This window comes from Triturus cristatus, chromosome 5_2, assembly GCF_964204655.1.
Source record: "Triturus cristatus chromosome 5_2, aTriCri1.1, whole genome shotgun sequence".
Lineage (NCBI taxonomy): Eukaryota > Metazoa > Chordata > Amphibia > Caudata > Salamandridae > Triturus > Triturus cristatus.
In genome coordinates this window covers 1111542895-1111555827 of record NC_140588.1, presented here as the reverse complement: position 1 = coordinate 1111555827, position 12933 = coordinate 1111542895, and the positions used below count along the sequence as shown (strand labels likewise).

At 45.4% G+C, this 12933-nt stretch overlaps 1 pseudogene; it reads left to right on the top strand.

Annotated features, from left to right (window-relative positions):
• The first annotated feature begins 7826 nt into the window (after positions 1-7826).
• LOC146829807 (28S ribosomal RNA) lies at positions 7827-8866 on the top strand (annotated as a pseudogene).
• The last annotated feature ends 4067 nt before the right edge of the window (positions 8867-12933 follow it).

The window sequence follows — 12933 nt, the reverse complement described above, 5'->3', positions numbered from 1 at the left end:
AAGAGGTAGTTCCTGGAGATTAAAAACCCTGTTAAGATGGCGTTAGAAGGTGCTGTCTTTTCCAAAAATCATTAACCTCCTCACCGAATTTGAGAAACCAGCTCCCGCTTCAAACAATGCAACAAGCAACAACGATTCAGATCACAATAAAGGCCTTAGTTCACCCTCTGAAGCTGAAGAAGACACAGCAGTAGACCTCAGTGAAAACATCAAGTTTGTGGCCTCCTCAGCCAAGAATGACATTGGTACAAGCAACTTTGAAAATCTACCTGATGTGTACGTGGTCAGCAAAGAATTGATAACAAAGAAAAGTGACTACACAAAAAAAGTCACATATTGGAAATACCCAAACGAAAAGTATAAATGTGACCTGTGAGGCGACATATTGGGAACTTTAAAAGAATTAAGAAAACATGTCTCAAAATGTATTGTTCAAAATGTGACAAAGAAGCGGAATATCACAATATTGCATGCCAATATGCAAAATGTAAAGGAAGACCTCAAAAAGGAGAGTTGCCATTCCTGTGCAGCTTCTGTGATCTCAGATTTGGAATAATGATTGGAGTTTCACAACATGCTCGGCACACGCATCCAAGAGCGCAAAATGAGGCAAGACTAGCAGCTCAGGCAAGCAGCAAACCATCAAAATGATGGTCACAGCAAGAAATACTACTATTAGCAGAATTGGAAAAAATGTATAAAAACAAGAAAAATAATAATACGTTATTGGTTCCACATATTTACAATAAAAACAGAAAACAAATTACGGAAAAAAGAAGAGATAGAAGAGATAAGAGTAAAACATCGGCAAAAGATGTACTGCAAGCATGAACAGTTTCTGAAAATGACTGCTGCGATGAACCAGAGGTTACAGTGGAAGTAACAACAGAAAAGCGCAGGGACGTTATCAATCGCAAACGTGCTAAAAAAATCAAGAACTTTGATGAGCTGGAGGATAGAATCACAGAAGTCGAGAAGTACACCCAAAACATAGAGCAACACAATGATGCTATGGATCTGATGGGTGAGATAGTGACATATCTCAGAAAACAACACTGATATCAGTCCTGTACCAACAAATCGTACCGAACCAACGAGTGAACCCAATAATGAGCCTACAAAACCTGCTCCAGATGAGCAACAGACTGCGTCAGTACAAAACAAGATATCAAAGAAAGACCGGATGAATGGGAAATTAGAAATTTATGTAAAGAAATTACACTGCTCGAAATAACTAATGACTTCGATGACTCTGATTTAATGAAAGCAGTGGGGCCTGATAAGATTGGTCTGAATAACTTGAATAAAGTGCACAGCAGGCAACCAAGCCTGCTGCACAGAATTCTATCGTCTTGGTTATCGATGAGAAGGATACCAGAAAGTATCAAAAAGAACTGGCCAATATTGATACCCAAGAATGAGTGAACTTAAAAAAATCAGTAATTGGCGTCCAATTACCATCGGTACTGCATTCATGAAGTTATTCGCAAAAATATTAACTAAAAGACTCTCATTTTTTGTTGAATTGAATATGAGACAAAAAGGCTTCATGAAGGTGAGAGGTTGTCTCGAGAATCTGACTCTTCTGCAAAATATCATAAAAGGTGCACGGAAACACAGTCACTCATTAGCAGTAGTGTTCTCAAAAGCCTTCGACTCTTTCAGCCGTGGTCACATTATACAGAGTCTAGCAAGGCACAGAGTTCCATCATACATCAGAGACATAATAAAAGACTTGTACACTGACTCAACAACATTTTTCAAGGGAAAGAACAACAAAGCAACTCCTGAAATAACAATGAAATCTGGGGTTAAACAAGGTTGCCATTTATCCCCACTGCTGTTTAACATTGCCATGGATCCTCTGATCTGTGATCTTCAGAAAAATGGCAAGGGATTCACATTCGGATCTGATGGTCTTATTGAGCAAATCTCCACTCTCGCCTTTGCTGATGACATCTGAAACCACGCTACCCTCAGAGCAAGCCACACTCCCATTTACCATTCCTACTATTCCCACACACACACAACAGCCAGCCACCCCACAACACACCCATCTACTACACTCACGACCCACCCACCCACACGCACTACAATGCCTCCACCACTATGCATACCTGTACCTGCACCTGCTCACACACCCAACCGGACCACAGCGCAGCCATCAACATGCATAACACAGCCACAAACCTCAATCATAAATGCACCAGATCCAAGACTAGATGAAATTATGACCGCAATTCACCAAATTAAAACGGAGCTCCATTCTTTTAAGGAGATGATGTTGAGACATTCATGGTGTTCTAGTCCCTCAAAGCCCTCTAAATCGAGCGATCGCCTGTACCACCTAACATCCACCTCTAAACTTACTCCACCCAGTTGGAAAACAGTTCCCTCCCACAATACATTAACCCACCCAATGCGTAGCATCAATCCGCTCTCGGAGAGCGATCTTCTCTCTCTTCTACACTCTTATGGACCCTCTCCCACGAACTCCTTTACGTCCTCTCAGATGACCATCCCTACAATCCCCCTCAACCCTTTCAGATCGGTTACCCACAACAATAGAGGAGTCAGCGATAACAACCTAAGAAGAGTCCCTCTCACTCAGGACCCCTCCTCTTCCCTCATCTCACCCCGTCTTAAATGCACACTCCTAAACTGTAGATCTGCCTCTAGACACACAGCTGATATAGCTGACCTCATCATTTCACAGGAGTTAGACCTGATTATGCTAACTGAAACCTGGCTAACAGAATCCTCCACCCCACTCATCGACATTCTAGTGCCCCCTGACTATGACATCATTAGATTGGACAGAACGGACTAGATAGGGAGAGGTATAGCTTGTATACATCGTAGCAACATCACTGTAAACAGAGCCATATCGCCTGTATTCCCCTCGTGTGAATACTTATGCCTGAACATTAGCTGCAATGGCAAACCATAATGCTCACTCCACATCATCTATCATCCACCAGGAGACAACCTCCTCTTCACTGAACACCTCATGGATATGATTTCAACTAACAACGGGCGGCAAAATACCCAAATATTCCTTGGCAACTTTAATCGCTATTGGAATGAAAACAACGACGCAGTGGCCAATAGCCTCAAAACCCTCCTGGATGATCTAGCCCTCACCCAAACCTGCAACAGCCCTACACACAAAAAAGGCTCAACCCTTGGTCTTATAATCTCCAAAATTGATGTCATTCAGTTGGAGTCGATCCAACCCTGTGACTGGTCGAACCATCATATTATCTCCTTGTTTATCAAAGAAACAATAAAACTCAACTCGGCTCAATCCACAAAACCAAAGATCTGGAAAATAGACTTGAAAAAACTCAACCCCAACACATTACCCTCTTCCAGCTACAACCTTCTTCAGCCCCCTGCAGGCACCTCTGACGTCCATGATCTCACCAACCACTACCTCAACTCCATGACCACGAAAATCAGCGTGGTAGCCCCCTGCAACTAAAGAGAGTTTCCACTAGAGACTCTAAGCCCTGGTACAACGGTCTTCTTAACGAGGATAGACGGACTCTTAGAACCCTGGAACGCAACTGGAGATCATCCCCATCTGCTAATCCCCTCAAGGTATTAAGGAAAAAGAGAAATGCCTATGACAAAAAGATCAAGCGCACTAAAGCAGACTTCTTTATCCACCAATTAGACCAAGCAAGAAATCGTCCCCAAAAACTTTTCACGTTAATCAAAACTCAATCCAAGGACGCACCTCAACGGCTACAAGACATAGCCCGTCCACAACCCAACTGTGAAGAATTTTCTACCTTCTTTAATCAGAAGACTGACAGCATCAAGAAGGATCTCCTTAATGACCTATTACTATACACCGCTCCTCATACGAAAACCCTCACCTCACTACCAACCGCGCCACACCAAATCCCCTCTATGTTTGTCCCAAAAAACGATGCAGCCTGGCCTTCCTTTGATACTTACACTGAAGAGGCTTTAGGCAAGATTCTCAATGCCCTGAAACCGGCAATCACCTCATCAACCCTCTCCCTGCAAACGCTGCTAAAGACCTAACACCATGGCTTCTTCTGCTCTGGACCAAAATCATTAACAGTTCACTTCAACAAGGCTGCATCCCGGACTCCCTGAAAGTAGGACAGGTTTCACCCATCCTAAAGAAACCTACAACTGACCCTACGGACCTTAACAACTATCGTCCTATATACAATATTCCCACCTTGGCCAAACTACTTGAAAAATGTGTACACCACCAATTGACTAAACACATTGATCACTTTGACCTCCTGAACAAACACCAATCAGGTTTCAGAGCAGGTCACAGCACTGAATCAGAAATGACACACATTATTGGCGATACGCTACAAATCCTTGACCAGAACAGATCTTGCCTACTCATCCTACTAGACCTATCCTCAGCCTTTCATACGGTCAAAGACGAGAATCTAATAGAGCTCCTAAACCATAGAATGGGTCTATCAGGGTCAGTGTTAAACTGGTTTACCTCTTTCCCCCATAACCGTACACAAACATTCAAGGTCAACAACACTCTCTCCAAATTCTTACCAGTAACTTTGGGAGTCCCGCAAGGGTCCTCACTATCTCCGACACTGTTTAACCTGTTCATGGAAGCCCTCACCGAAATTCTACATGTACGCTGACGATACACAACTTTATCTTAAGATCAACACCCTAGAAGACATTAAGTTGCTTAACTCCACACTCAGGAACACCAAGATCTGGCTAGCAGAAAACCATCTCAAATTGAACGCTCTAAAAACCGAATTCCTCCTGATAACTTCACCTGCCAAAGTCCCTTTAATGCAAGACTTGATCAAACATCTGACTGCACTCAACGTTGAACCAACCATTGTGGACTCAGCAAAATCTTTGGAAATTACTCTTGACAGCAACCTCACTATGCAAAAACACATTAGCAACGCCAAAAAGGGAGCAAACTTTCAGATAAACACACTGAGGACGCTGAAACCCTTCCTGCCAGTTGATGACTTCAAGCTGGCAGTACAAGCTCTAGTTATCCCTCGAGTGGAGTACGGAAGTGTCTCTTTATGTGGCCTCCCAAAAGTTACAACAGCGCCCCTAAGAGCCTCAATAAACGCTGCAGCGAGACTCATCACTGGCTCGAAAAGAAGTTCACACATTTCCCCAGACTTAAAATCCCTGAACTGGCTACCGCTTGAAGCCAGAATTCATCTAAAAATAGTGTGCATGACGCATAAAGCCCTACATCATAATACACCCAGCTACCTCGCACAGAAACTGACGATCTTTGGTGGTTTAAGATCCTCGAGGAGTGAGGAAAACCTACTGCTAAAACCTCAAAGGTTCAACAAGAAGAAAACATATAAACAATCCTTCTCGGGGATGGCGCCAATAATATGGAATACACTTCCCCCTGAAACCAGACTGAATGCCTCTACCTCATCTCTCAAAAGGGCAGTTAAAGTGATTCTTATGGCAAAATTCACCTGAACACAGACTAAATAAACTCCGAGTTCTACAGCTCCCTTCCTAGTAATCCGTACTATGTTAAGGCTCCAACTAAACATCCTACTCACTTTTTCTGCCCTTGACTTGTCTCAATGGGGATGTTTCCTGTTATGTACCCCACTGCTTTTTGCACAAAATGTTATGTATACGTGTGTTACCTGCATTTATTTGTTTGTATAACTAACAGTTGTTTAATGTAAAGTGCTCTGATATCCGCAAGGATCTTGTTCGCGCTTTATAAAACTCTCCAAATAAATAAACATCGCAGTACTCAGCAGCACCTGGGAAGGAATGAGTACAAATCTGAAAATCATTGCAAAGTTCAGTAAAACAACAGGATTAAAACCTAATGTGAAAAAGACACATGGATTTTATATCAGTCACCATAAAGATAAAATCCTGATTAACAACTGTGAACCATGGCAGTTTGAAAAAGCAAATATTGAAAACATGAATTCAGGAGAAAGTGAGAGATACCTCGGATTGAACTTTGACCCACACACTGGCCATACAAACAACAACAAAATTAATGAGGTTTTTGTTAATTGGGCTCAAAAACCTGATAATCTACCACTTAAGCCCATGCAGAAAATAGAAATTTTGTGTCAGTGCTTGGTCCTTAAACTGTCATTTAAATTGGAAATGACAGGAACCAAAGCTAAAACTGTAAATGTTCTGGATCAAACAATAAAAAAGTATGGCAAACATTTTCTACACCTTCCTGCATACACATGTGATGGTCTCCTATATTCGAAAAGATCATTTGGGGGCCTCATTATACCAAATCTATGTACAACAATTGGTCCAAATAAAGTCAACAGTATATTGTATCTCAGGGCAGCTCCACATCTCTACATAGTTCATTCATTCAACTCAACATTTTAGACAGTAGGTTTCTGAGTTATGATTTGAATTTGTTAGCAACATACGATTGGAGAAAAGAAGAATTTGAGAAATGGGCAAATCTCCCTGTCCAAGGTGATAGTATAAAATACATAGCAAGTAATCCAACCTCAAACTTCCGGATCAGCAAGCATAACAAAAGGAAAGAAAATCAGTACATAGCTGCGCTGATGTTAAGAGCAAATATTTTATATACTGGAGAAACCATCACTAGGGGAACAAAAAGCACATTTGCTACATGTGGGTACTGTAAAAATGTTTGCGAAACAACTTCTCATATTTCAGGTGCAGGTCATAAAACCAAGGACATTAGGATAACATTCTGGAATTGCTTATTGATAGAGCAAAAAGGTGTGTTTGGATGGCATATTGGGAACCTCATGTTGAGAATAATCAAGGTGAACTACGAAAACCAGATGTAGTGTTTACCAAAAATGGTACAGCTGTAGTGATTGATGTTTAAGTTTGTTATGAAAACTCACAGAATTCCCTTGAATTAGCATTTGATAGTAGAGTTAAATACTATCAGGATCTGTCACAGCAAATCAAAGATCTCACCACATGTAACACTTTAAAATTTCATGGCTTTATTGTTGGATGTCGTGGTATTTGGCCTCAATGTAATGATGTTGTTCTGGCTGATCTAGGTCTGCAAATGTCATTCCCATTCAAGAAAAATATTTGCCTGACTACTTTAATGGACACTCTTAAAATGTGCCAAGTATTCATGGACAATTGAATATCAAGCGTATACTGAGATGTACACTTTCTTCCAGCACACGTCACCCTTATAAAGGATATCGTTTTAAACTGTTGATCCTTCAATATTTAAATGTGGTTATACCGTTACATATTAGTATATAGTTGACACAAGATTTAGTGAATTTTATAGATGTGAATTTTTAGATTTTTATAGATGTGCATTTTCTAGTTAGATGTGCATTTTGTAGATGTGTATTATAACAATTTAGATACAATTGTGCACATCTTAATTATTGAAATGTCTTGAATGATGAATAGGTCTCAAATAATTACATATGCATAATTATCACATATTTATTATTGATGTCCTGCTAATCATACGTTAATTTCTCAGGACTGTTAGTAGACAATTTCAAATTGTTGGAATAGTACTGCAGGGTGTACTATCTCTGGCCTATACATGATCCCAGTTCCAGTGAGGACAGCGTTCAGTGTGGCTGTACTCCAGAGCAAATGAATGTTGTATTGTTGGAAGCAAAACCAATTTGATGCTGATGAGCAGCATAATAACCCAGAGTGAGCCACCGCGAGGTGGTACAGATAGCCAAATGCCTCGTCATCTAATTAGTGACACGCATGAATGGATGAACGAGATTCCCACTGTCCCTACCTACTATCAAGCGAAACCTCAGCCAAGGGAACGGGCTTGGCAGAATCAGAAGGGAAAGAATCCCCCGCTGAGCTTGATGCTAGTCTGGCACTGTGAAGAGACATGAGAGGTGTAGGATAAGTGGGAGGCCCTCGGGCCGCCGGTGAAATACCACTACTCTTATCGTTTGTTCACCTACCCGCTGAGGTGGGGGCCGAGCCCCGTGGGGCATTCACTTCTTGCTCTAAGCGCCCAGCGCCCACCGGGCATGACCCGCTCCGGGAACATTGGCAGGTGGGGTGTTTGACTTGGGCGGTACACCTGTCAAACGAAAACGCAGGTGTCCTAAAGCGAGCTCAGGGAGGACAGAAACCTCCCGCGGAGCAGAAGGGAAAAATCTCGCTTGATCTCGATTATCAGTATGAATACAGACCGTGAAAGAGGGGCCTCACGATCCTTCTGACTTTTTGGGTTTCAAGTAGGAGGTGTCAGAAAAGTTACCACAGGGATAACTGGCTTATGGCGGCCAAGCGTTCATAGCGACATCTCTTTTTGATCCTTAGCTGGCGGCTCTTCCTATCATTGTGAAGCATAATTCAACAAGCGTTGGATTGTTCACCCACTAATAGGGAATGTGAATGGGGTTTAGACCGTTGTGAGACAGGTTAGTTTTACCCTACTGATTTTGTGTTGTTGGAATAGTAATCCCGCTCAGTACGAGAGGAACCACAGGTTCAGACATTTGGTGTATGTGCTTGGATGAGGAGCCAATGGGGTGAAGCTACCAACTGTGGGATTGTGACTGAACGCCTCTAAGTCAGAATCTCCCCTAAACTGTAACGATACCCCAGTGCTGTGGATCCTCGGTTCACCTGGGATAGCAGGCCTCTCTCGGTGCGCCGGTGCGTAGAGCAGCTCACTTGGGGACCGGAGCGGAGACGGAAGGGGACTGCCTCCATCGCCCTTAGTGCACCGCATGTTCGTAGGGCAGCCGGTGATAAATCATTCGTAGATGACCGCATTCTGGGTCAGGGTTTCGTAAGTAGCAAAGCAGCTATCTCGCTGCAATCTACTGAAAGTCATCCTCTGAGCCAATCTTTTGTCTCTCTGTGCGTGGGCTCCCATGGATGCCCTCCTCTACCCCACCCAGGGGTGGGTCCCTCTACTGCCAGGCCGGCTGGAGGGACACGGAGGGGGTAACACAGGCCTGTGGGAGGCCGCCTCTACCATGTGCCCTCCGGTTTCAGGGCCTCCCCATCCCCTCCCAGCCCTACCGGGGTATGGGGACGGGGGCCACCATCCCTCACAGGTTGGCAGGGTGACCAGATGGCCTGGGCTGGCCGGGCGCCCCCTTCCCACTGCTCCCGGGCAAGTCGAGCAGGGAGGCAAGCAGCAGCAGCTCCGGGGAAGGAGCCTCCCGAGTGGCTGCCTTGGAGTGCCTGTCCACCCTCGGCCAGACTGCAAGAGTGACTGGGTACGCCACCCTCCCAGGCCATACCGGGGTGCGGGTACGGGGGCCACCCTCCCTCACGGGTTGGCAGGGTGACCAGGTCTCCCCAGACTGGCCAGGGTTCAGAAGCTGTGACTGGGCCCGGGGCTTGTGCTCCGTCCCAGGCTGTGGGAGCCCCCCATCCTGCAAGCCAGCCGAGGGTCCGGGCGTGGGGGATGGGGATCCACCGAGGCCTGGGGAGGCTGTCCCCGGCCTGGCTAGGGTTTGGAAGCTGGGAACGGACCCGGGGCTCATGCTCCGTCCAGGGTTCCAGGGTGCAGGAGACCCCATCCTGCAAGCCAGCCGAGGGTCCGAGCGCTGGGGATGGGGGTCCACCGGGGCCCGGAGAGGCTCTCCCCAGCCTGGCTAGGGTTCGGAAGCTGGGTCCACGCCCGGGGCTCGTGCTCTGTCCCAAGGTGCAGGAGCCCCCGTCCTGCAACTCAGCTGATGGTCCGGGCACTCTCTCCGGCCTGGGTAGGGTTCAGAAGCTGTGACCGGGTTCAGGGCTTGTGCTCTGTCCCAGGGTACGAGAGCCCTCATCCTGCAAGCCAGATGAGAGTCCGTGCGCTGGGGATGGGGGTCTCCCCAGCCTGGCTAGGGTTCAGAAGCTGGGACCAGGCCCGGGGCTTGTGCTCTGTGCCAGGGTCCCAGGGTGTGGGAGCCCCCTGTCCGGCAAGGCAGCTGAGGGTCCGGCTGCTGGGGAAGGTGTTCACCGGGGACCGGGGGATGCTCTCCCCAGCCCGCCTAGGGTTTGGAAGCTGCGACCGGGCCCAGGGCTTGTGCTCTGTCCAGCAAGCCAGCCGAGGGTTCGGGTGCTGGGAATGAGGGTCCACTGGGGCCCAGGGAGGCTCTCCCCGGCCTGGCTAGTGTTCAGAATCTGGGACCGGGCCTGGGGCTCGTGCTCCATCCGGTGTGCCCTGGGGTGCATGAGCCCCCTGTCCCTCAAGCCAGCCAAGGGTCCGGGCACTGGGGAAGGGGGTCCACCGAGGCTCAGGGAGGCTCTCCCCAGCCTGGCTAGGGTTCGGAAGCTGGGACCGGGCCCGGGCTTAAACTCTGTCTGGCGGGCCCCAGAATGTGGGAGCCCCCCGTACTGCAAGCCAGCTGAGGGTCCGGGCGCTGGAGAAGGGGGTTTACCGGGGCCTGGGGAGGCTCTCCCCAGCCTGGCTACTTTCAGAAGCAGGGACAGGGCCAGGGAGCGGGGGTGGCTGGCTTTACCCCTCCTCTGGCAGTGCAGAGTTTTCTGCCCACCTCTACTGATAATGATGTATATGACCCCACTGAACATTTAAAGATTCCACATTTGTTTAAAATGTATTTGAATGATTTCATTAACACCAGTACACTCTCTGATGATTGGGACATTGAAACTGTAAATATTATGCTTTCAGATTTAGAACAGTCTGCTGCATGTTCTTACAGGGAATTGTATGAATATACCACTGACTATCACAGCGTGTTTTTTGTTATCACTATTATGGTAATAATTTGTTGCATAGAGCAATTGTACCATGCACTGTTAACACTTACCATCAGTGGGAACATTTCCCAACACTGCCAAAAGGCAGCTTTGCCACCTTGGCACAGAAGTTTGCTTACTTCTCAGGATTCAACCCATCAGACCCAGAATCATTTTATTACAAAATAGCACAAAACAATGTAACAGAGAGAAAAATTATGCAGACAAACACTAAACTTGTATATTCAGCTCCATTTTCCTCCAAGTTGTCTATACAGGATTTTAGCTACTGGAGAGACACTATAGAGACAAAATCTATCAGAGGGACAAGAATGTGGCAATTTCAGGGAACTCAGGCTTTATTTAGAGCTTGCATCATTGCTTTTCAAATGATTTTCCTGGACAGAACCTTGCAATAGACTACCTGTTTCGGGTTTGCAAAAATAAAAGACCTAAACACACCAAGTATCCCTTCACCCACACCTGTTAAGGTGTCGCAAATAACACACTAGGTGAAGAGACAAGTGGTACATACAATGTGTCATCTCCCAATTGGAAGTGTTGGTTGGTTTGACCTATAGACACTAATAGGTGTAACTCAAGATTCCAGGGTACAACCGAAGAATTTAGTATCCATAGCCCTGACCCACTCTATGTGCGCTTAGACGACCCAAGGGTAGTGACTTCCGATAGTGTCGGGAAGTTGTGCCTAGATTGGCAAAAGCCCTCTACACTATCTCAGGGATAAAACACTTGACCCTTTTATCAAACAACATGGATCTTAGGGATATCTTATTAGGTACCAAGAAACCACATAGTAAACGCTTTCTATACACCATCTACAAAAAGATTTGTAAGGTCTCCCAACAGGTAGCTGCTGAGAACTTCGTGAAATAGATAGGCTTAACTTAAAAAAGACTTTAGCCATGGTAGACAACGGCATGACCACACTGTCATCTCATATTCATTCATTGGGCAACATCGTGTCCTCAGCTATTGACATAATGGAGCAAGATTTGTCTATTTTACAACACAGACAATCACAGTTTTGTGCTATAATGCTTCCCAGCTGGCGCTTTAATAATTGCGTTCTGGTCACGGTCCATGGTGATACATTACAGACATAAATCTGTTCTCAGCTTACAACCTGGCAAACAAATAACTGACCATGACACGCAGAGATGCAAATTACACCATCCTGCTCATTGAACAATTGGAGAAATTACATTTTACTGTAGCAGAGTCCCCATCTACAGAATGGTTAATCCATGTCTATATCAGACGGCCAATCACGACATTCCAATTTCAGGACTATCCAAAATATTATCCAGTAGGCAGGTATGTTGCATTAGGCAAAGGGTACATACGAGAAACCTGGGAGTGACTGTCTACTTATAGGTACAGGAATAAGGACAAGGAGGTTTTCTTGAGTGGTTCGAACTGCGGTAGGGCCTTTAGCGAGTCTTTAGTATGTAAGTAAATATCATTGCACGGGGCGTGTAGTGTGTCTTTAGCAAATTTGGCCTGTCTCCTGCAAGGCACCGAAGCTGCTGTACTTAATTTGGTTTTTTAGTTACTTTCAAACGGAAGTTATTTGATGATGAATGACCAAGGCTGCTGTGGTATGACGCCCGGCATTGCTTATCTAGTGACAGTCAACTCCAGAGTTGTTTGTTGTAATCAAGTATTGTTTCCCCCTGACTAGCACAGTTAGGGCGGCACCACTTTGGCCTTCACTGAATGTTTCCAACATAAGGGTTTGTTTCTCTGAGCAGACTGAAAGCCATGCTGTTTCAGCAAAATGTGGCCTTAACTTCAGCCCGCAAGATCTTTGATTTCCAGGTTGCAAGGTCTTCAGAAGAGATACAGGCGCTGGTCCAGACTCATTTTCCCCTCAGTTTTGGAGAAATGAGGCATCATATCTTTAACATGTCCAATACGAGTGGGATAGTACACTTACTCAAGACCATAGGATCAGGCCTGTTAACAACCTTTCAAACCATTTTCAGAGTGATTCCATCATTTATACACTCCGTATTTGGAAGCGTTTAGTGTTCCTCGTGGGCTTACCTCAACTGCAAGAGTTAAATGAACATAGGTTCTTGTCATTGAGAAAGGCCTGGCTTGATTACATTCTACCAGTTTTCTGTGCCTGTTTTGTGGATTTTAACGCATGTTGGACCTCTGTCTGACACTTCCATCGGCTACGCCATCAGACATAGA